Genomic DNA, 23,215 nt, shown 5'->3' with positions numbered 1-23,215 from the left:
AGAGTTAGCTGACACTGTGTTCAGGAAGTCCAGTTTCAGAATGGCCACTCAATGCAACAAGGCCAAGAGATCCATTCTGAGCCTAAGGAGATTGGATTAAAGTTTTCCTATATGCTAAAGGGAAAGAACAAAGTAAAAGTCCAGAAGAGATTCCATTCTCTCATAATAACCAGGTAAACTTTCTCTTAAGGAGTTTCCTGTTGCCAGTTTAGAGACTTGATCTACCATTTACTTCCTGTTCAAACTTGGGTAAGAAAGTGAAAAGGACCTACTTGTACAAAAATATTGATAGCTTCTCCTTTAGTGGTCACAAAGAATTGGAAATTAAGAGAATGCCTATCAATTGGGGAATGGCTGAACAAATTCTGACATGTGATGATAATGGCATACTATTGTGCTGTAAAGAATGATGAACAGGATGGTTTCAGAAAGAGCAGGAAAGACCTTCATGGACTGATGCAGAGAGAAGTAAGCAGAACCAGGAGAACACTGTACACAGTAAGAGCAATATTGTAGAATGATCAGATTTAGCTTTATTAGCAATACAAAGATCCAGGACAATTCTGAGGAACTTATGACAAAGTCATCCACCTCCAGAAAAAGAATGTTGGAGTCAGAATGCAGATAAAAGCATACAATTTTTCACTTAAACAAGCGGGTTATGTTGGGTTATGTTGGGGTTATGTTTTAAGATTGCTAACAAAAATGAAAAATAATAAAAAACTTGGGTAAGTAATTTTTTATGTATAGCCTGAGCTTATTCAACTGTTAAATGTGAAGGTTTTACCAAATGGTCCCCTAGGTCCCTTCTAATTCTAAATCAAAGATCCTTTGATATTTTAGAAGGGTTAAAAATGTTCCAACAAAGCTAGCTGATCCCGTGGTGATATCACAAAATGACTGCACCTCTTTTGGGATCTGCGGTACTAACCAAGATCATGGAATCACAGATCAAAAGACAGACTTCAGAAGCTATTTAGTTCAACCTTCTCATTTGTCATTTGACAGATGAAGAAACTGAGATCAGGAGAGGAAAAGTAACTTAACAAGGTCCCAGAGTTATTAAGGATCAGAGATGGAATTTGAACCCAAGTTCATACTATTCCAGAGCCAGGATTATCCCTTAACATAATATGACCCCTCTTGGTCTTTCCCCATGATCATGAAAACATGGAAACATTTTTAAGAATAGAAGACCAAACTGTAAGCCAGCATAGGAGTTGTACCAAATGACTCAATGTCTCCTCCAGCTCCAAATCTATTGTCTATTACCTACACAAATCCCCAACCTCAGTATTAATATCATCCCCCTGAATCTTGTACCATCCATCAGCTCTATCAGTCCCTTGTGTTGGGAACACAAATACAAGTAGCAAGTCCCTGTCATCAAGGAGTTTACATTTTAAATCAGGCAAGGTAAAGGAATTGTTTTGCCTCAGGAAAGGAAGTGGAAAAGGAATGGGCTCTCTCAGCAAATGACTTCACCTCTTGCTTCAAAAGATTAAGACCGGCACTTCTGGGTAAGCATGGTGGCAGTCTAGATGCCGGATGCTTCCTCTCCCAAGCACACACCGATATAGACTACCTCAAAAGACCAAAAAAAAAATTCTCATAAGAACAGAGGGACTCTAAAGTAGGTCACATCATTGAAGGTACATTGGATTTGGGCACTTCTACATTATAAGGGGGTGAAAAAGCTCCCAGCCAAACATGAACCAATCTACCCTCCCCCACCCCACCTACAGAGTCAGAGTCAGAGCCAGCACATGCCAGAATCAGCAAGTGAGTGAGGGGCACCTCTAGAGCAAGCAAGGGGCACCTCTAGGTCCTTGGAAGTGGACTAAGGCCACCAAAGACCTGCCCCTGAGAGCAGCTATCCCTGACACCCCAGCAGGTGGGGGAGCACAGACCGTGGGTGCTCCCAAGAAGGTAGCTCAGAGAAGATCCCCAAACAGTGTGAACAGCAGAGGCTGCGGAAATTTGAGAGCTTGCCTCAGGCAAAATCATTGCTCCTTAACTCCATACACAGAGAACCTGCCCAGCTCACTCAGATTTCTGACTAAAAAGGTAAGGTAAAATCTCCACCGTGATGGCAAATTGCACACAGGACCAACAAACAATCTCCAAGAAAAATTTTTAAAAAAGGCAGTGACCCTCAAAAAATTTTATGGAGGAAAAAACCCAGGTTACAGAAGAAATATAGGAGGAAATTCAAACACAAACAAAACCTTCTAGAAAAATGGAAATTGTCCACAAAATTTGGAAGAATTTAAATTGGAGCTCATCAAAAAGATGGAAGCCTTCTGGCAAGAGAAGTGAGAAATGGTTCAAAGGGAAAATCAAAAAATTAAAGCAGAAAACCAGGCCTTAAGGACCAGAATTGAGCAACTGGAAACCAATGATCTGGTAAAACAGCAAGAATTAATAAAGCAAAGTCAAAAGACTGACAAAAATAGAAGAAAGCATAAAATAGCTCATTGATAAGGTGACAGATCAGGAAAACAGAGGAAGGAAAGACAATTTGAGAATCATTGGTCTACCTGAAAAGCCAGAAATAAACAGAAATCTTAACATCATACTATAAGAAATCATCCAAGAAAACTGCCCTGATGTTCTTGAACAAGGAGGCAAAATAGACATTGAAAGAGTTCACAGAACACCCTCTACACTAAATCCCCAAAAGACAACTCCCAGGAATGTAATTGCCAAATTCCAGAGCTTTCCAACTAAGGAGAAAATTCTACAAGAAGCCAGAAAGAGACAGTTCAGATACCAAGGAACATCAATCAGGATCACACAAGACCTGGCAGATTCCACACTAAAGGACTGCAAGGCCTGGAACATGATATTCAGAAAGGCAAGAGAACTGCGTCTTCAACCACGAATCACCTATCCATCAAAACTAACTATATACTTCCAGGAGAAAGTATGGGCATTCAACAAAATTGAAGATTTCCAAGTATTTGTAAAGAAAAGACCAGAACTAAGTAGAAAGTTTGATATCGAAACACAAAGATCAAGAGAAACATGAAAAGGTAAATAAGAAAGAGAGGGAAAAGGAGAAAAAAATTTTATTCAAACTCTCTTCTTTAAGGGCAACAATTAGATCAAATTATATATATTAATATATGGGGGAAATGTTATTTGTAACTCTCAAAAATTGTATTCAACATTATAGTAATTAGAAGAATAACTCAGGAAAATATTGGAGCATTAAGGGCTATAAGATGATATGCAAAAAAGAAAAAAGAAAAGGGGAGGGGGGGAACTCAAGATGGTTCCAAGAGATACTTGAAGAAATAAAATAAATAGGATAATCTTTTGCACACAAAGATACACTTGGGAAGGGGAGGGGAAGAATGTTCTTATAAGAAGGAGAGGAAGAGAGTACTAATAGGTAATACTTAAACCTTACTCTCAGTGAAATCAATTCTGAGAAGGAAGAGCATCTAAATCCATTGGGATCTTGAATTCTATCTTATCCTACAGGGCAAGTGAGAAGGGAAAACTAAAGGGGGTAGAGAGGAGGGAGTACAAAAAGGGAGGGAATGAGAGGGGGAGGGAACTTAAGAGACCCTAAAAAAAAAACAAGAAGGGAACAAAAAGGGAGAGACCAGAAAGGGAAGCATATCAAGGGAGGGGATTAGGGGGGTTGATTAAAAGTAAACCACTGGTTTAAAAGGATATAGCAAAAGAAGAAAGGACAGAACTAGGAGAGGATATCAAAATGCTAGGGAATTCACAAGTGACAATCATAACTTTGAACTTGAATGGGATGAACTCACCCATAAAATGTAGATGAATAGTAGAGTGGATTAGAATCCAAATTCCTACCATATGTTGCTTACAAAAGAGTGAGACCACGTAATTGTTGCCTCAGCCTTCTGTTTCCCCACTCATCCTGTTCTTTCCTCTATTCTCAGAGGAACAAGTGAGTTTCCTTACCAAGATTAAACCCATCAGCTGTTCTTCCCATTCCATCTTATATGTTAGGATTTTGTCCATCAATCATATACTTACTTTGTTTCATCTTTCATCTCTCTCTCTCTCTCTCTCTCTCTCTCTCTCTCTCTCTCTCTCTCTCTCTCTCTCTCTCTCTAGTTATAATATGCTCAAATTCTCCCTACCCTACCTAAACCTACATTTTTCAGCCTTGTCCCTCTATCAAGCTATCATCCAAACTCCTCTCCTTTATTGTAACCAATTCTAAAAGAAGAAGCCTATTCTCCTTATTTCCCTTGTCATCCCTTACTCACTCCTCAGTGTCTTGAAAACTGGATTCTATCTCCACTTCACTATTATAACAGCTCTCTCCAAAGTCACTAGTCACCAAAGCCAGTGGCCTTTTTCTATTATCATCATCCTTGATCCCTGTAGTTTTTAACAGTCTTGACTACTCCCCTTTCTTCTTGGTACCTTGATTACTGGCTTGATACCTGCTATCCATGGATACTATGACATTGCTACCTCCTGGTTTTTGTCCAATTCCTCTGAACACCCTACATCATCTTACCATCTCTTAAACATGTGCGTGTTCTCCAAACTTTCATTTTTACACCTTGGGGGACTCATCTACTCACTTCCAGGCCTTCAATTATCACCTCTATGCAAATGATTCTAAACCCTACTATATGCCAAAAACTGTGCCAAACACTAGAGATACAAAGAAAGTTTGTTTGTTTTTTAAATAGTCCCTGGCCTCAAAGATCACTTAATAAAAGAGATGGCTATGAACATATAAGATGCAGAGTGAATTGGAAGTAATCTCAGAATGAGAGCACTAGCACTGAGAAGGACCAGGAACAGTTTCTTGTGAAGGTGAAATTTTAGCTTATACATGAAGGAAGCTGGGAAAGGCAGAAGGAGGAGCTAAAGAGATTAGGGAGAGAAACAGAAAATGCACAAAGCTGGGAGATGAAGTCACATACCAGGAATAGTAAGGAAGCCAGTGTCACTAGATCATAGAGTTTATGAAACAGGAATAAAGGATAAGCCTAGAAAGGTACACAAGGACCAGATTTTAAAAAACTTTAAAAAGCCAAACAGGATTTTATATTTGAACCCAGAAATAATAGGGAATGACTGGGATTGAATTGGAAGTTATTAGTCAGATCACTATGACAGTTGAGTGAAGGATGGATTGGCATGGGAAGAGAATTGAGGCAGGGAGACCAACCAGCAGGTTATAGCCCAGGCATGAGATAATGAGGGATCTGAACCACTTGCAGTGATGGTGAGAGTGTCAGAGAAGGGAAAATGGTATATGAAAGCAATGTTTGAAAGCAGAATCACCAGAACTTGGGAACAAGATTGGATATAGGCACAAATGAGAGTGAGTTGAATGTGAAGATAGAGTGCAAACCTCACCAACTAGGAAGAAGGTGATATTCTCAACAGTAATAAGGGGTGGCAGCTAGGTGGTTCAAAGGATAAAGAATCATGCCTGAAGTCAGGAAGATTCATCCATTTAACCCCATCTGCCAAATCCTTACCATTCTTCTGCCTTGAAACCAATACCTAGTATGGATTTGAAGGCAGAAGGTAAGGTTTAAAAGAAAAAAAAATAGGAAATTTTAGAATATAAGAAAGTTTGGCAGGAAAGATGAGTTTAATTTGGATGACATATTGAGTTTAAGAAAACTCTCCAGAGTTCAAGACTAATATTTTCGGGGGCAGCTGGGTAGCTCAGTGGATTGAGAGCCAGGCCTAGAGATGGGAGGTCCTAGGTTCAAATCTGGCCTCAGGCACTTCCCAGCAGTGTGACCCTGGGCAAGTCACTTGACCCCCATTGCCTAGCCCTTACCACTCTTCTGCCTTGGAACCAATACACAGTATTGATTCCAAGATGGAAGGTAAGAGTTTTAAAAAAAAAACTAATATTTTCAACTGGACAATCTATATCTTCACATACCTTATGTATAGTTATTTGTGGGCAGCTAGGAGGCAAAGTGGACTGAGTGCCAGCCATGAAGCCAGGAAGATTCATGCTCCTGAATTCAAATCTGGCCTCAGAAACTAGCTGTGTTACCCTGGTCAAGTCACTTAACCCTTTTGGCCTTGGTTTTCTTATCTATAAAATGAGCTGGAGAAGGAAATGACAAATCACCCCAATATTTTTGCCATGAAAACCCCAAATATAGTCGGGAAGAGCCAAACACAACTGAAATGAATGAATAACAACAAAACAATTATTTGTGGGTTGGTTCCTACAAAGGAAAATTAGTTCCTTGAGGACAGGAACCATGTTTTTCTTTTGTCTCCCCAGTGCTTAGCAAAGTGCCTGCCACTTAGGAAGTCCTTAATGTTTGCTGACTGGCTGAATTTCTGTTTTTCACTAATAACCCTTGGGTCAGTGTAAGCTTGAAAATGGGAGTTGCCAAGACTGTGGATTGCCAAAACTGTAAAGGTTTCGGCCATGATTCCATATCTTATGCAGAGTATTAGAGAGAATTAGATACATTACAGCTCCAACAAGTAAAATCTCAACCAGAAACAGTGTGTAGTATAGCCATTGCCATACATAGTCTGGGATTATGAAATAGGCAAAGGACAATAATTGTACTGTAAAAGGAACAATGTATTTAGTGAAAAGTCTGAAAAGCCAGTTGTTAAGTAAGTTGTGAACTAGCTGTAGCCACATATTTCTAAAGTAAACACGTGGGGAGCAGAACAAGGCCAAAGCTTTCTCCAGATTTCCCTTAATCCTAATGTAGGCAGTTGTTCCCTAAAGGAAAGAAGATTTCGTCAGGACCTTAGGGTCCTGTTGCTAAGATTTAAAACGGCTGTGCTCTATTTAAGGAGAAATCAAAATGTTTTTTACTTATCCGCTATTGCAGCTGTGTTTTGAAGCCGAGTTAGCACGTTTAAAAAGATTGACTGATTTGAGCGAGTAATAAAGAAAGGAAAGAGATTTCACAGAAATTTGAGGGTTTTCGTCACAACCTACGTGGTCTGCCAAAAACTGTAAATGTTAAAAATGTGGTTTCCCAAGACTGTGAATTGCCAAAACTGTAAAGGTTTCGACCAAACTGTAAAGATAATTTTAGTGTCTTGATTTAAAATCTAAAATTAAGTGGTTGCCATGGGAAAATTCCCAAATATGAAAATACCCAAGTCAGCTGCATTTTATAGAGATTTTAATTAATACAAATGAAGGAATTAAGGAAAGGAGAGAGAGAAAGAGAAAATAGTAGAAAGGGCCTAGGCCAAACGGCCTAGGCCTGAGCCTTAAGGGAGAGCAAGTCAGTCTTTATCACTCACCGCAAGATCATCTCAAGCAAGCTCCAGTCCTCCACTGAACTCCTAAACTCCTGAACTGAAATTAGCCTCCAAACTGAACTAACCCCAAACTGAACTGAATTCTCCTTTTAAAGAAAATTTCTCTTCCTTCCTCTCCAAAGCTAATCACCAACTCTTTTTATAAACACATATAGGCTTATAAGGTTCATAACACAAGCAGTTTTGTTTAAAATTAATGGAAGCAAAGTAGGATTTATAAAAGTTACCACAGAAAACAACCATACCCTTCAGTGAACAATCCTTCTCCAAGAATCTGTACATGATTCATAATTTTTTAAAATCCTTACTTTCTATCTTTGTAACAACTCCCATACAGAAAGGCAAGGGTTAGGTAAATGGAATTAAGCAACTTTCTCCAGGTTTCACAGCTAAGAAGTGCCTGAGGTCAAATTTGAACCCAGATACTCCTCTGCTCCAAGCCTGGAGCTTTATCTTCTGAGCTACCTAGCTGCCACTATGATTTTCATTACTGCCCTGGGGTTTTTACTCCACTCAGGAGTAATTCAAGTTTGTCTCCCCAAAATGGTGTTCCCTCCCTTTGTTTCTCTATCTATACCACATTATTTATTTCCAGAAGCTCTTACCTCCTACTTCTCCTTCTCAGGGCCTCAGTTTCTTCCTCTATAAAATGAAGGGGAAGCTTAAAGTAAATGATCTCTAGGATTCTTCCAATTCTAAATCTATGTTCTCTATATATTTTTGCTTTTTGCATATTCCCTAAATATATGCACTTCTCTGATGATAGTGGGATAATCTGTGGGAGAGTTGGAAGAATACACTTCATGTGTACAAGAAAGGAATCTTTCTAGTCACTTAATTTACTGTATTGTTTGATTGTCTTTTGTTTTGAAATAGTGTATCTTTTGGTTAGCTTCTAAATCCTCATTGGCTAAGACTAATGAGCTAAGGTTTTGAATGGTGCTAACCCAGGGAGTGTCTCAAGCCTTGGGCAACCATTCTGAGGATATAAGTAATGGGATAGAAGGAAGTACTACACTCCGTGAGAGAATTACTCCCACAGGCTTTCAAATAATCACTAAATTCCATTATTTTCCCTAAGAAAGAATCTAAAATCTACAATCTCATTCCTCCCACCCACATGCTCTTGTCAAGCATTTTTTTAGCATATTTCCTTGTATTTATTGCAAGCCTGACTTGAGCCCTGTGTTTCGGAGGTAACCATGTCAGAAACCACAGATAACAAAGATGAAATCTCATTGCATCAAAAATAATAAATTTCAAGAAAACCAAGGTCATAGAAAAGCAACTATATAGAATGTAGAAATTGTTTTTTTTAATTGTTACATCCAAATCTGAACTCATTTTCCCACTCATTCCTCCACTGAACATCCCTATTTCTCTCAAGGATACCAGCTTCACAATGTAGAAGAGATCCTTAGATTTTTATTCTTATTCATCCCCCAAACCAGAAGTTGCTAAGTCTTATTAATTCTCCCACCTCAACAAATCTCTCATATGTCCCTTTCTCTCTATTCTCATAGCTACTAACTTAATTCAGGCCCCCATTATCTCTCATCTGGACTATTATAATAGCCTCCCTGTATCTAGTCTCTCCCATTCCAAAACATCCTCTACACAGCAACTAAGTTATATTGCTTTAGAGCATTTATAACTATATCACCCCCTTTTTCAAGAAGCTTCATGAATTCTGGATTATCTCTAAGATAAAATGAAAACTTCTCTTTGCTTTTTTTTTTTAAGCTTACCTTTCATCTTAGAATCCATTGGTTCTCTGGCAGAAAGGCAATAAGGGCTGAACAACAGGAGTTGTTGACTTGTCCAAGGTCACACAGCTAGGAAGTGTCTGAGGCCAGACTTGAACCCAGGATCTCCCATCTCTAGGGAAAACTTCTCTTTGGCATTCAAAGCTCACTATTACAGAGAGATTCCTGAAGATGATAATGCTTTCAGTGGCCAATTGACCAGTTCACTAGCTAAGAATCAGAGGAATCCATGTTTGTTCCTCATTTCCTTTTTTTCCTAAGTCTTCCAGTCTCCTTTCCCAATTACACCCTAGCTCCTCAGCTTACTCCTATCTTCACAAATTCAGCTAGAACTTCTTAGATGTGTCTCTAAAAACAGTTGGTATCCCATCATTCCCAACAGGTAGTTAGCAGGGTTTCATCAGCTATTACCAAAACTAGATGACATTTTCCTCTATAATGACTCTAGGTATCACATTTTCTTTACACCATTCCCCTTGTTTCCTTCTTTTTTTTTTCCTTTTTTTTAAAACCCTTACCTTCCATCTTAGAATCAATACTGTTTATTGTTTCCAAGGCAGAAGAGCAGTAAGGGCTAGGCAATGGGGGTTAAGTGACTTGCCCAGGGTCACACAGCTAGGAAGTGTCTGAGGCCAGATTTGAACCTAGGACCTCCCATCTCCAGGCCTGGCTCTCAATCCACTGAATCTCCCAGCTGCCCCTACCTCCCTTTCCTTCTTAAAATGAGAAGCATTTCTATGAAAATGGAATCTATTTATTTTGAGAGATCAGATGTTCAAGGCATCACAGAAAGGAGACTGGTGTGGTCAATGTTTGCCCAAAGGTGGCTCTCAAGGAGCCAGGTGCTCCTAACCAGCTAGCCATGAGGATAGGAGAAAAAAAAATGAGAATCCTGTAAATTAAAGATTTGGAGGGCAGCCTCCTAAGTAATAGTAGCATCTCCATAAGTCTTCTGAAAGTCATTTTCTATTTCCAAGCATATATACCAGTGAAGGCAGAATCCAGTGGCAGAAGTCTAATTCTCTAGGTGAGGATGAGTTTATGAAATTCTCAGTGAAAGAGGATAAGGTCAGGCTATTAAAAACCTGTCTGTACCTTCTGGCCCAAAGTATATTTACCAAATTTTAAAAATAGTTACAAACAGAGACAGGGTCATACACAGGCACCAAAATATTCATGGCAGCACTTTTTGAAGTAAAAAAAAAACCTAGAAAAATTAACTTAATGCCAATCAAATGGAAAATGTTTGAAGTGCTGTAGATGAATGGAATGGAATATGATTACATCATAAGAAAATGATAAGCATGAGGAATTCAGAAAAAAATGAGAAGATGCATAAGAACTGTTGCTGAGTGAAATAAGCAGAACCAGGGGAATAATAAGCATGACTATGACAATGTAAAACAACAAAAATTCCAAAAGGTGGTCAAACTCTAATGCACTGTAATGACCAATCTCAGTACCAAAGACCTAAAGATAAAATAAATACACCTCCTTTCCCTCAGTAGAGAGTCAGAGGATTACAGATACAAAATGCATTAAGCATTATGAAGTATGTTCTCTGTGTTAGTTGGTTTTGCTTAAATATTTTTCTTTGTTACAAGGAATGGTTAATGTGGAATGAGGAATTTAAGGGGAAATGGCTGTGGCATAAAAATAAAAGGCATCAATAAAATTATAAATAAATAACTGAAATGGTGGTAAAAAGCAGCAGTCACATACATACAACATAAGAACAGGCAACAATAAATGCACACAAAACTCTTCTAAGAAGTGGATGGTTCCATTAAACTTCTTAGATGTGTCTCTAAAAATAGTCAGTATCCCATCATTCCCAACAGGTAGTTAGCAGGGTTTCATTAGCTATCACCAAAACTAGATGACATTTCATTTAGAATTTATTTATATTATATATTTATATATATTATATATGTATAATTTATATTGTATATATTTATAATTACATAAATGATTACAATTGTTAAAATATTAAATAATTAAAATTTGTGAATGCTCTGGTTCTAAGGTAAAGCTGAAGAAATTGAAGATGATTAGACTGGACAAGAGAAAACTTATGGGATATACAACAGCCACCTTCAACTCTTTGACAAACCACAGTGTGGAAAGATTTGACTTGTTTTGTTTGGTCCTAGAGAGATTAACCAGGGCAACTTTCTAACAAATAGTGGAAAAGACTACTTCAGGAGGCTAATGGGCTCCCCTCTATCATAGGTCTTCAGAGAGAGGTTGGGTGTTGGTATGTGGTAATGGGAACTCTTCAGTGGGTAACAGTCGATTAATTGGATTAGATGGTAGAGGTGTTCCTTCCCACTCCAAAAATATTTTGGTGCTATGATTCATTTCAGTTATATGTCTCAGTGAATAGAGTGGTGAGCCTGGAATCAGGAAAACCTGAGTTCAGACCCAGCCTCAGATACTTACTAGCTCTGTGTCTTTGGGCAGAAGATGAGATTTTAGCTTCAACTTCAAGGAAATCAGGGAGTAGAAATAAGGAGGGACAGTGTTCTAGGCATGCCTCGAGGACAGCTAATAAAAATGCCCAAAGTTGGGAGATAGTATAGAAAGAAGAGCAAAGAGGCCAATGTCACTGGATCAGTTGTTGATCTTTGTACTCAAAAAGGGTAAAAATGAAAAAAATGGTGATGTCTTTTGACTCATGTATAAATTAGATTTCAGTGAGGTAGAGTTGCATAAGGTTCGGGACTTCCGGTTAAGATGGCGGCTTAGAGAAAGCTCAAGTTCAGATCTCCGGAAAAACCTTCCCGACCGATCTCAAACTATAAGCTCCTAAGGCGCCGAAATTCAAACCGATCAACAGCACAGACCCTGGGAACCCTCCTCCTGGACCTGGACCCGGTTCAAAAGGTACGGCTCCCCTCAAAAGCCAGAACCCGAGATCCCTCGGACCTCAGGGGTAGGAGCGCAGAGTCCAAGGCTCCCGGAAGCCGCAGCCCTGCCGGGCTCAGAGAGCAGAACCCTCAGGGCCTTCTACAGTCCCGGTGAAAGTTACTGCCTGGGGCTTCTGCTGCAGAGAGCTGGTCGAAACAACAGCAACCCTCAGGGTGGGCAAGACAGCCTCACGGGCTGGATCCTGCTATCCAAGTCTCAGTGAAAGTCCTTGCTCTCGGAGCTTGGGTTAGCTGCAGCCCATCCCCCCGCAGGCCGAGGAAACAGCCTCACGGCCAGCAATTCTGAAGGCAACTTCCTGAAAGCAACGTGGTCCGACCCTTCCATTCCAGTTCCAGTGAGGCATATTCAGTTTAACCCAGGGAAAGTCATAGAACCATCTGCCCAGGACTAAAGCCTCTGAACACCAGACAGAGACAAGAAAAGCCAATCCTCCACATTCAGAGATGGAAAACTCCACAGAAGCACAGAAGCCCCAAAATACCAAGAAAAATAAGAAGAAAGGGGTGACTTTGGACACATTCTATGGAGCCAAAATACAAAATACAGAGCAGATAGAAGATAATATAAAAGAAAATGCTCCAAAACCTTCCAAAGGAAATGGAAACTCTCCACAAACCTATGAAGAATTTGAATCAGAAATGACCAAAAAGATGGAAGCCTTCTGGGAGGAAAAGTTGGAAATAATGCAAAAGAAATTCACGCATCTACAAAACCAGTTTGACCAAACTGTAAAAGAAAACCAGGCTTTAAAGGCCAGAATCAGGCAGCTGGAAGACAACGATCGTGTAAAAGAGCAAGAATCAATAAAGCAAAGCCAAAATACCAAGAAATTAGAAGAGAGCATAAAATATCTCACCGACAAGGTGATAGATCTGGAAAATAGGGGGAGAAGGGATAATTTAAGAGTTGCATAAGGTTATCAGTCTTATTCTTTCTTTTGAAATCATCAAAGTCCAGTGACAAGATAAAAGTCAAGATGACTGGTGATGGCTTCAGATGCAGTAGATGGCCTTGGCTTCTCTGTTGCCTAACTAAATCCTAAGCTCTCCAAGGAGCCCTCTTCATCTTCCTTCATGGATGTTAGAACAAACTGTTTTCATCCACTCCTTCCACCAGCAAAAGTCTTCAGGTGCCTAGAATAGACATTTCCCTAATTTGTTGATGGTTACCCTCAGTTACCCTTACCCTGTTTTAGCCTGCCTACCAAGACAGTTTTCCTGAAGTGTGATTGCTAAGCATGATGTAGCTTCTTAGAGTCACAAGTGAGAGCTGGGTGGCAAGTGAATACCAAAGAGAAAAGGACTTAGGAACCCTCACTCCAGAAGTACTAGACTTCCATGAACACTCTATACACCCCATCACAGGATCACAGAGTATGTGCAAGAAAATCAAGTGGAAGAAGATTGGAAAGGAAGGGACAGGCCAGGTCATGAAAGGACCAGCCCTTTGGAAATGTTCCCCTGGAAAGGAGGAGGATCCCCAAAACGGGAATATCAAAGTGTTACAAGGGACCCCAGAGTGCATCTTCTACAGAGAACAGGGGGTAGGACAGGGTGGGGAATTCAGTCTTTGCTTGAAGACTTACAGTGACTACCTCCAGAAGGCAAGTAAGATAGTCTGATTCTCAAAGAGTTTCCAGTTGCTGTGATGCCCACTCCCCTCTACTTTAGGCCTCTGATTTATCTCAGCCTTTCTCATCTATATATTTGTTTTGAAAGACATTTTCCCAACTACTTCAAAATCATTTAATTTATTAGTTCTTCATCATTTATGTCCTCTCATTAGGTTGTAATATTTTCAGTTGTTAATTTCCACTTTACTTTTTTTGCAGTAGCAAAAATCTACCCAGGGAAAACCGTTATTGTTGTCACTAATAAAAAGTCAAAAGTAATCATCATCAAGCTTTGTTTTCTGTGGGGAGCTTTACTTTTGTCTGAGGACAAGGAAGGGCCCAGAAGGACAAAGAAGCAAGGCCCTACACACTTTAATGTATTAATTCAGTCTGTAAGATTGGCCCAGAGGACTTATTTGATCAACATGATGAGGTACAGGAAACAAATCTTTCTTTGGGACTTTTAAGAATATCTTCTTGTGGAGAGTATGGATATGCCCACTGGAGCCTTGAAAGGACTAAGGCCATCAACTGATATAAAGCTAGGTATTCAACTAGGTATTTGCTTCAGTAAATAATTAATCAAATGAAGTAGTCACATTATCCAAATTTGCACTATTCAGAGTTATAATTATATAAAATATGGTAATAGGTTTCAGCAATGGAAAATGCATTACAAATATAAATAATGTCATCATTTGATTATTCGTATTAATTCTAGATAAAGTCTAAATGACTAAGATGAACAAACTGGCTTTGATAGCCTCCTATCCCACAAAGGGTTGAAAGAGCCACCCTCAAAGGAACCCAACCATCTGGAATCCAGTTTGTTGTTTGTGTTGGCTTCTTTCTAGTCTTTTCCTCCCTTCAAGGACCTAAAGAAAGTCTGGAATTGTATTCAGTTCTTGAAGCTCTATGCCAGAAGACCAAGAATTCTCTTCTCACCAATTTCACTTCTCATCCAAGCTCATAGCACTGAATAATCAATCTCCAACCACAAGGAGAGTTTTATGCAAATGGCCTTTGAGCTATGGATTACATTCTTCCCTGGGCTGAAACTATGTCTTACAAATATCAGCTGACACAAGCCCAAAACCTATAATTAATATGGTATAAACAAAAACAGCAGCTCTTTAAAAATAACAAGGCTGATTTTCCTTGTGTCTCAGGAAACACAACTTATGCTACCTTTGAAAATAAAATAAAAAATAAAACAATTGTCCACTAAAAGTACATGCAATAGACATGGCATTATAGAGAGTGTCATCTACATTATGCTACAATGGCGATGTGCCAAACTACCTACACATCATAAGTACATGCACATTTCAAAAGGACATGCATGTCCTTAGTGCATAGCAATGAATCAAACACAACAAGCTTAGCTAACTAACAAAGCAAAGCTAGCTAACTACAGCAATTACACTATCAATAGGTAAAAAAATACTTATGTGCACGAGCACATATGCAAGAAATTGAACAAACATTTCAATAGTATGAACATAAAAAACAATCAAATGAATAAAACAAAATAAGAAACAACCATGCTCAAATATGCAGTAATTAAATGTAGTGATTTTCTGTTAAACAGTGATCACATGCATGTAGCATATTCACAGGGGCAATCTCTAATATTCTTACCTAGATATATGTAACCATCATCATTTGGCCTGGTGACTCATCTGATGGCTCTGGTTCTCCTGTCACTGACCAATCTCTCTGTTCCTGTACCAGAGGGAGATGAGCTGATCATTAGGATAATTATGGACTTATCTGTCTATACCTAGGCTGGAAGCCATGTTGGATTGGTTATCAATGTATTCATGCTCTGTGAATTGAATCTGTATCCTAAAAGTCTCTGTAGTTCTTTTGGGCAGGAAAGGAAAATTCCCCTGCCCTGTCAGTAGCAAATACACACTCATTGCCTTCACTAGCTGTTCAGTATCCATATCTGGATCAAACTGCTTTTATACAGCTGGTGGGACCAGTTTCTCTCTTTTCTTCAGCCTTTGCATAGATGAGTGTCTATCAGTTCATTCAACCTGCTCATTAGAAAAGTCTAACTAACTTTTCTTTGGCTGGTTGCAGTGAATAATCCTCATAGAATCCCCTCAATTCTCTGGGGCTATTTCGTAAGCAGGCAGATTGCCCAGTCTCTCAATGTCTTTGTGCAGGTTAGCTTTCCATTAGTCAGATAATTAGTGAATTCCTTGCATGCTGAGCTCCAAGGAAAAAAGAATTCTTGTCTCTCTATTGACAATCTCGGCTCCATACTCTGGCATCATAAAAACTTTTGTTCCTTTCACAACTTTTTTGAACTGAATCTATGACTAGTTAACGGGCTTTTCTCAGTTTCTCCTTCAACTGAGAGATGGACTAAAGGTATATAGTATGATTGAGATTTTCCATTTCATTTGAGACACCAAAACACAAGACAATAGATGGGCATGGTTATCACCCCAAAATGAACAAGTATGGCATAAAGCCTGTAGCATCATTCCAGCTGGAATTATATCCATGCAATAGAAACATGCTGATTCCACTGAATGTTTTTTTCTGGTCTCAAAGTTTCCAAGTTCAACAGTGTGTAGTTAAAATATTCAGGCTGTGGGTCTCCTTGAGGATAGCCAACTTTGTAATGGCAAAAGCCCTAGACTTTTTGACACCTACTTTGAAGTTGATATTTTTTCCCTCAATACTCTGTCCTTTCAGGGTGTCTCACAGTTTTAGTTCACTCAAAATATGTTGGGGGACCAGACTCTAATTTTCTCATCTCTAGTCTTTTGTTGTGTGTCTCCCCTTATTCCTAGTGTGCAATTTTCCAAGAAAATGCTATGTTAGTCCACCTTTAGCACTTTCCCCATATTATTACTCTGAATACCTTTTCTAAACCTTTGTGGGTCTTCCCTTAAATTCCATATAACTTAAGTATTATGGTCCTCTTTGAACCTAGTACATGTGTGGTCCCTGGCAGTAAGTCCTTTGATCTGTCCAAATAAAATGCTTATGAAATTTTTCCTGACTCAGTTTCCCTAGTTTGAAATACCAAGATTTGAAAAGACTAATATTTCCTTAAGAAGATTAAAGTCTCTACATTGGTCAGAAAGGATCCTGGCAGGGAATCCGTATGCTCAAAAATATTTTTCCCATAACATTTTAACCACAGTAGATGCTTTTTGGTTTCTGGTTATATATGCTTGTGTATATCTGATGAAATAGTTAGTCACCACAAAGATATGGCTCATATTTTTAATATCTCCTCCTTCCAGGAATAGAAAGTCAATGCAGACAAATTCCAGAGGATTGCTGGTACTTACATTCTCCAAATATACTACCTGAATTACTGATGTTTTTCTTTGTAAACTTATGACACAAGTTTTGCAGTTCTTGGTGACATCTACAGTCATCTTGGGATAGTAAAATTGGTTTCCTACCAGCTCTAGGGTCCTTTCTTGACCCATATGTCCAAATTCATCATACAAAACATTTATGGCTATTGAGCAGAATGCTTTGGGTAGCACCAGCTGCTTCCTGGTTTCATGTGTGGCATCAGCAATAGTCCAATACAGTCCTTGTCTATTGCACAGATCCACCTTCTACCTTAATAGTAAAGTGCCTTCTGCCATCTGGAACTTCAGATGAAGAGGATCATTACCATGTTTTTTTTCTCTTTAAGAAAAGTATCACTTCTCTTAGTCTTTAATCAGCCATCTGTTCTTGCCTCCAGTCATCTGCAGACAACTACGGCAAGGAATATCGGTTCAATGTCACAAGATTTTACATATATGCATTTGGCTTGCTGTCTGACGGAAGTCCCCAGTTCTCAGCTTTACTTCCACCCAGTTCGAATCTAGTATGCCGAATGTCACTGATTGCTCTCACATTTTCTTTTGGTATCACCACAGTTCTACTGATCTATAGCATTCTGGACAAAGCATATGCATACATGTTAGTTTGAAATTATGTAGTAGTTAATGGGACTCCCCACTTCTGGCAAGCAGCCTCTAACTTGGCAACGTTCAAGATATGACAGTGAATTATCACAATCTGCACTTGAAGTTTTGTTCCATATACAAAGTTCTAGACCTAATGGTAAGCATTAAGGGACGCACTATTATTTAAACCACTGTTGGCAGATATATTTAGCCTCTGGTGATCTCCACTTTCTTGGTATCGAACAGTTCACAAACCTTTTAGCCTTGCATTTACTTGAAGAACAAAAGGTTTATTTGGGTCTGCATAAACCAGTTTCCTGACACTCAAGCTGCTTACATGAGGAAATACCTATTCACTTTCAAGAGGTTAGGTAAGAAATGACAGCAAAGGAACATCATCTAAGATACACACACACAAAAAGGGTCCAAAAATTCCTTTCTTCAAAGTTGCTCTCCTAAAACCTGTTAGCATACATTTAGTATAAAATGTAAATTAGGTTTGTAACAAACCTGGTTTGTAGAAAACAATTCCTGTTTTAACCCATTTTAGACCAGAAAAACTATAAACTTAAAGCAATGAGTCTCTTAGAACTGAAGGTTAAAGCTTTCTGTAGCCACTCAATGAAAAATTGGGGTGATTCGGGTAAAAAAATTTATTCAGGTATTCCCACTCAGAAAACTACGGGCCGTTCTTGAAACAAAATATTGTAGAACCATGGGGTGGAGTAAAAAAAATAGGCTTTTAGAAGAAAACAACTACAATTTCTTGTAAAAATAAGCAACTGGAAGTTATAGCTACATTCCTGAGGACAAGCTGTCACATCTAGTGTGTAGTGCGCTGATGTGTATTGTTTTATCCATGAAAGTTCTGTGTATCCACATGGATCTGACTCTACATGACTAGAAAAGAGGCAGGAATAGGTATCTCTAGTGTCTCTTTCCCACTTTATTTCTCCAAGGGATATTTGTATTCTTACCAGGAAGAGAAGTAGGAGGTTGGAGCCAGAGGCTGGCCACTCTGCTCTTCTCAGAGAGAAAGGGTACTGGAGCAAAACTCTATCTATTTGTTCCACTAAATATTATTAGTTTAGTCTAAACTATATATCCAAAGATAAACTCCTTTCCTGCCATATGCCAATCCCACTATGAATACATGTGGTGAATGGTTTATCAACCATTTATCCTGAGAGCAAAACAGAAATCGGAGAAATTATACCTAAGAGACTATGTACTAGGCAAAACCACAAAGTAAATGAACCTCAAATCAACCCCCCCAAAAAAAGAATGACAAATCTTACCTAAAAGGAAATCCCCCAAAACATCTAGTGTCATAAACTCAGGACAAGGATATGATCGAAGTTGCCAACTCCTTAACCATGTCTGCTTCTTCTCTCCCTTCAGGCACTAGAAAAGAGTCTGGAGCTCTATGTCTTCTCTCTCAAAGCTGGAACCCAAGGAACCAGGATCACTTTTCTCTAAAGCTCTCATCAGTACATCCTTCATGCAGTCATAGAGCATTGAATAATCAATCTCTGCCAATTAGGAGCTTTATACAAATAGCCTTTGAGCTATGAGTTATATTTGTTTCATCTATTTCCCTTTCTCTACAAAATACTGATTGAAGAACAGACCCAGGAATGGACATAAATCTTGATAGTGGAAAAGGTAATTAATGATTTCTTTAAGGCTGAGGCATCCATGGACTTGACCACTGGCTTGAAAGGAGATAGTTTAAACCTCAACTTGTAGTAAAAAATTTCCTAGACAATGTTTTGTTTGTTCTTTAAAAAAAATTAAATTAAAAAAAAACTTTCTGTTCCATCATGGAATGAAAATGTGCATAGGTTCCAAGGCAAAAGAGTGGTAAGGGCTAAGCAATGGAGGTTAAGTAACTTGCCCAGGATCAAACTACTAGGAATTGTCTAAGGTCAAATTTGAACCCAGGACCTCTCATCTCTAGACCTGGCTTTCAATCCACTGAGCCAGCTAGCTGCCCCCAACAATGTTTGCTTCTTGAACCCCAATGTCCTAGATGAAGAAGGGTAAAGTTCAAACCTGGAATCAAGTCTCTTAGCCAGAGAAACCAGAAGTTTCTTGGTACCATAAACTCAGATGTTTCTTTATTAGTAATCTCAAATTAAAGAGTCATATAATCCCTCCATCTAAAATAAAGAAAGGAATTCCTGAGCATCACTATCTTCTTGGAGATAAAAAGATCTTAACATAGGGCCTCTGAGATTAAAGGAGTTTTATGAGACTTGAACTTTACCCTTTTTCTATGACTGAGTTATTGAGTCTCTCTTCTCTCCATTGCCTGTCTTCATAATAAGAGACATCAGTATACCTCAAATCCCTCCCAATCCATCAATTTACTCATATCTGCCACTTTCCCAGTTATATAAAGAAATGGTCATATCTTTTTTTATCTTTCTGTCATCCACAAATGTCCCACATGTTTATGAGAACTTTAGATAACATCAGAGAAAATGGAAATTTATTAGCCTACAATATGTGGATTGGTTTCACTTGACTATGCTTATTCATTATAAAGGAAGGAGTAAAATATTAAGATGGGATAGGGCTAGTAATAGCAACAAAAAAATGGGAAGAAAAGAAAGTAAATACAATGAAACAGTTTTGTTAATGCACAGAGGAGAATAGAGAGAAGCCTTGAGACACAAATAAGTAGGACAGTCTTAAAATTAACATTCTGAATTTATTATATCTCTTTTTAAAAACAAGCTGAACAAAATAGAGATTTGTATTTTCTTATACAATTTTCAGTCTTTTTCACTTATGAAAATATTTAAGTTTGTTATTGTTTGTGAAGTTCAAAATGACAAAAAGTTGTCAAATGAAAAAAATTTTTAAACTATGGGCTAAATTTCTCAAAAAAATTTTTTCATGATTGTTGGACAGAATAGAAAAATGAGTATTGTAATCTAGCAAATATGCCAGTAACATCTGGATCTACCTATCTTAGAGAAGGGTCTTTTTCACATATGACAATCATTAAAATAAAATATTGAAAAAATTATAACCTTTTATTTAATGTATCACAATGTTTTTTTAAAAAGCATATTCAATCCTCTTACTAAACTATAATTTTTAAAGTATGTTATTAATAGAATAACATCAATAAAATATTATGTTAAATATTTCATTTCCATTCTTTTTTATAAGTTTTAATATATAATTATTATAGCGGTACATGTATATAATTTTAAAACAGGTAAATATACATATATTGGGAGTTTATTATTTTAAAAAATTATTAATAGTGATGTCTGAGGTGGCTCAGTGAATAGAGAGCCAGGCCTAGAGACAGGAGGTCCTGGGTTCTAATTTAACCTTAGACATTTTCTAGCTGTGTGAATCCTAGTTGCATAGCCTTTACCCATACTTTTGCCAATACTTAATATTGATTCTAAGATGGAAGATATAAGGAATTTTGTTGTTGTTCACTTGTTTGGGTTTTTTAACTTATTTATTTAATAGAATTAATTACCAGGTATCTCAGACCCTCCATCCCCTCCCTGTTCCACAGAGGGTATCACATCACAAAAACATATGTCAATATAAATTGTGTCTCTTGTGTTTCTATTTTTCAGTTCATTTTCTAGAGGTGAACATTCACAAGTTATATTTCAAATATTGATTCTATTGTTATATATATTGTTTATGTAGACCTTTCTGGGTTTTTTTTAACTGACCTGTTCGTTGTTTCTTATGGCACAGTAATATTACATAACAATCACATACCACAATTTGTCCAGCCATTCCCCAGTTGATGGCCATCAATTTCCAGTACTTTGACATCACAAAAAGGGCTGCTATAAAAATCTTGAACACATAGGTTCTTTTCCTTTTTTCCTGATCCCCTTCCCAAACAGACCCAGCAATGTTGCTATGTCTAAGAGTATACACAATTTTATAATTCTCTGGATATATTTCCAAATTGCTCTCCAAAATGGTTAGATCAATCCACAGTTCTACTAACAGTGTATTAGTAGTCCCAATTTTCCACATTCCCTCCAACATTGGTCATTTTGCCTTTTTTATTATTTTAGCTAATCTGAGTGGTGTGAGATATCTCAAAATTGTTTGTATTTGCATTTCTAATCAGTTGTGATTTAGAGCATTTTTTCATATGCCTATATGTGGTTTTGATTTCTTCTTCCAAAAACTGTCTGTTCATATATTTTTGCCTATTTACCACTTGAGAGATAACTCTTATTCCTATAAATTTGACAAAATTCTCTCTGTATTTTAGACATGACTTCTATCTGAGAATCTATAAATTTTTTAGCTACATTTGTCTTATTTTAATTTAATAGAATTAAGATTAAATTTAATAGAAATAATAGAAATAAGAAAAGTAATCAAAATTATCTATTTTGTATCTCACAATATTCTCCATCTCATTTACTCATAAATTCTTATCTTATCCATAAATCTAATAGATAGCCTGTTCCCTCTTCTTCTAGTTATGTCTAGGTCATATAGCCATTTTGATCTAATCTTAACAAATGGTGTAAATCTCTGCCTAGTCTCTGCCAAACTACTTTCCAATTTTCCCAGCAATTTTTGCCAAATACCGAATTCTTATTCCCAAAATTTAGATCTATACTTTTGTCAAATACAAGGTTACTATAACCTTTTATTACTGTTTGTTGTATGGTTATTCTGTTCCACTGATCTACTTTTCTATTTCTTAGTGCCAGATGGTTTTGATAATTTATTCTTGTATAATACAGTTTAAAATCTGGTACTACTAGTTCACCTTCCTTTATTTTTTATTAATTCATTTAATATTCTTGATCTTTTGTTCTTCCAAATGAATTTTGTTATTTTTTCTAACTCCATAAAATAATTTTCATAACTTAATTAGGATGGAATTGAATAAGTAGATTAGTTTAGGTAGGATTATCATTTTAATTTTATTAGGTGGTGGTTTTTTCCTTAAATGTGATGTGTAATCAAAAAATGTCTAAAAAATACTAGATTAGATAATGATCAATACCCATTCAGATAAAAGAATCTATAATTATGAAGATTAAAGCTCATTTCTCTGAGTGACAGCTTTTCCTTCTGTAAAATAGGATTGAACAGTTCATGCCGTACTGATTTCATTAGGCTACTGTGATAATATATGAGGCTCAAAAATGAAGACATTTTAGCAAGGTTGAAGACACCATGGCAAAATAAGGGGTTCTTACTATACAGGGGCATGGAGGATTCATTTCCAGGATGAGGGTTTTCCTAATAAATAAGTCCATAACAGGGCAGCTAGGTGGCTCAGTGGATTGAGAGCCAGGTCTAGAGATAGGGAGGTCCTAGTTTCAAATCTGGCCTCAGACACTTACCAGCTGTGTGGCCCTGGGCAAGTCACTTAACCCCCATTACCTAGCCCATACCTTTCTCCTGCCTTGGAAACAATACACAGTATTGATTCCAAGACAGAAGATAAGGGTTTAAAAAATAAATAAATAAATCTATACAGTAGAAAAGGACCTATTTTTATCAAAATATTTTTAGCAACCCTTTTTGTGGTGGGAACTGAGGGGTTGTTCATGACTTGGGAATTAGATGAACAAGCTGTAGTATATGGTTGTAATAGAATACTATTGCACCATAAGGAACAATGAACAGGGTGAGTTCAGAAAACAATGAAAAGAATTATATGAACTAAT

This window comes from Monodelphis domestica, chromosome 1, assembly GCF_027887165.1.
Source record: "Monodelphis domestica isolate mMonDom1 chromosome 1, mMonDom1.pri, whole genome shotgun sequence".
NCBI lineage: Eukaryota > Metazoa > Chordata > Mammalia > Didelphimorphia > Didelphidae > Monodelphis > Monodelphis domestica.
The sequence above is the reverse complement of the archived record's forward strand: the minus strand, read 5'-3'. Positions refer to the sequence as shown.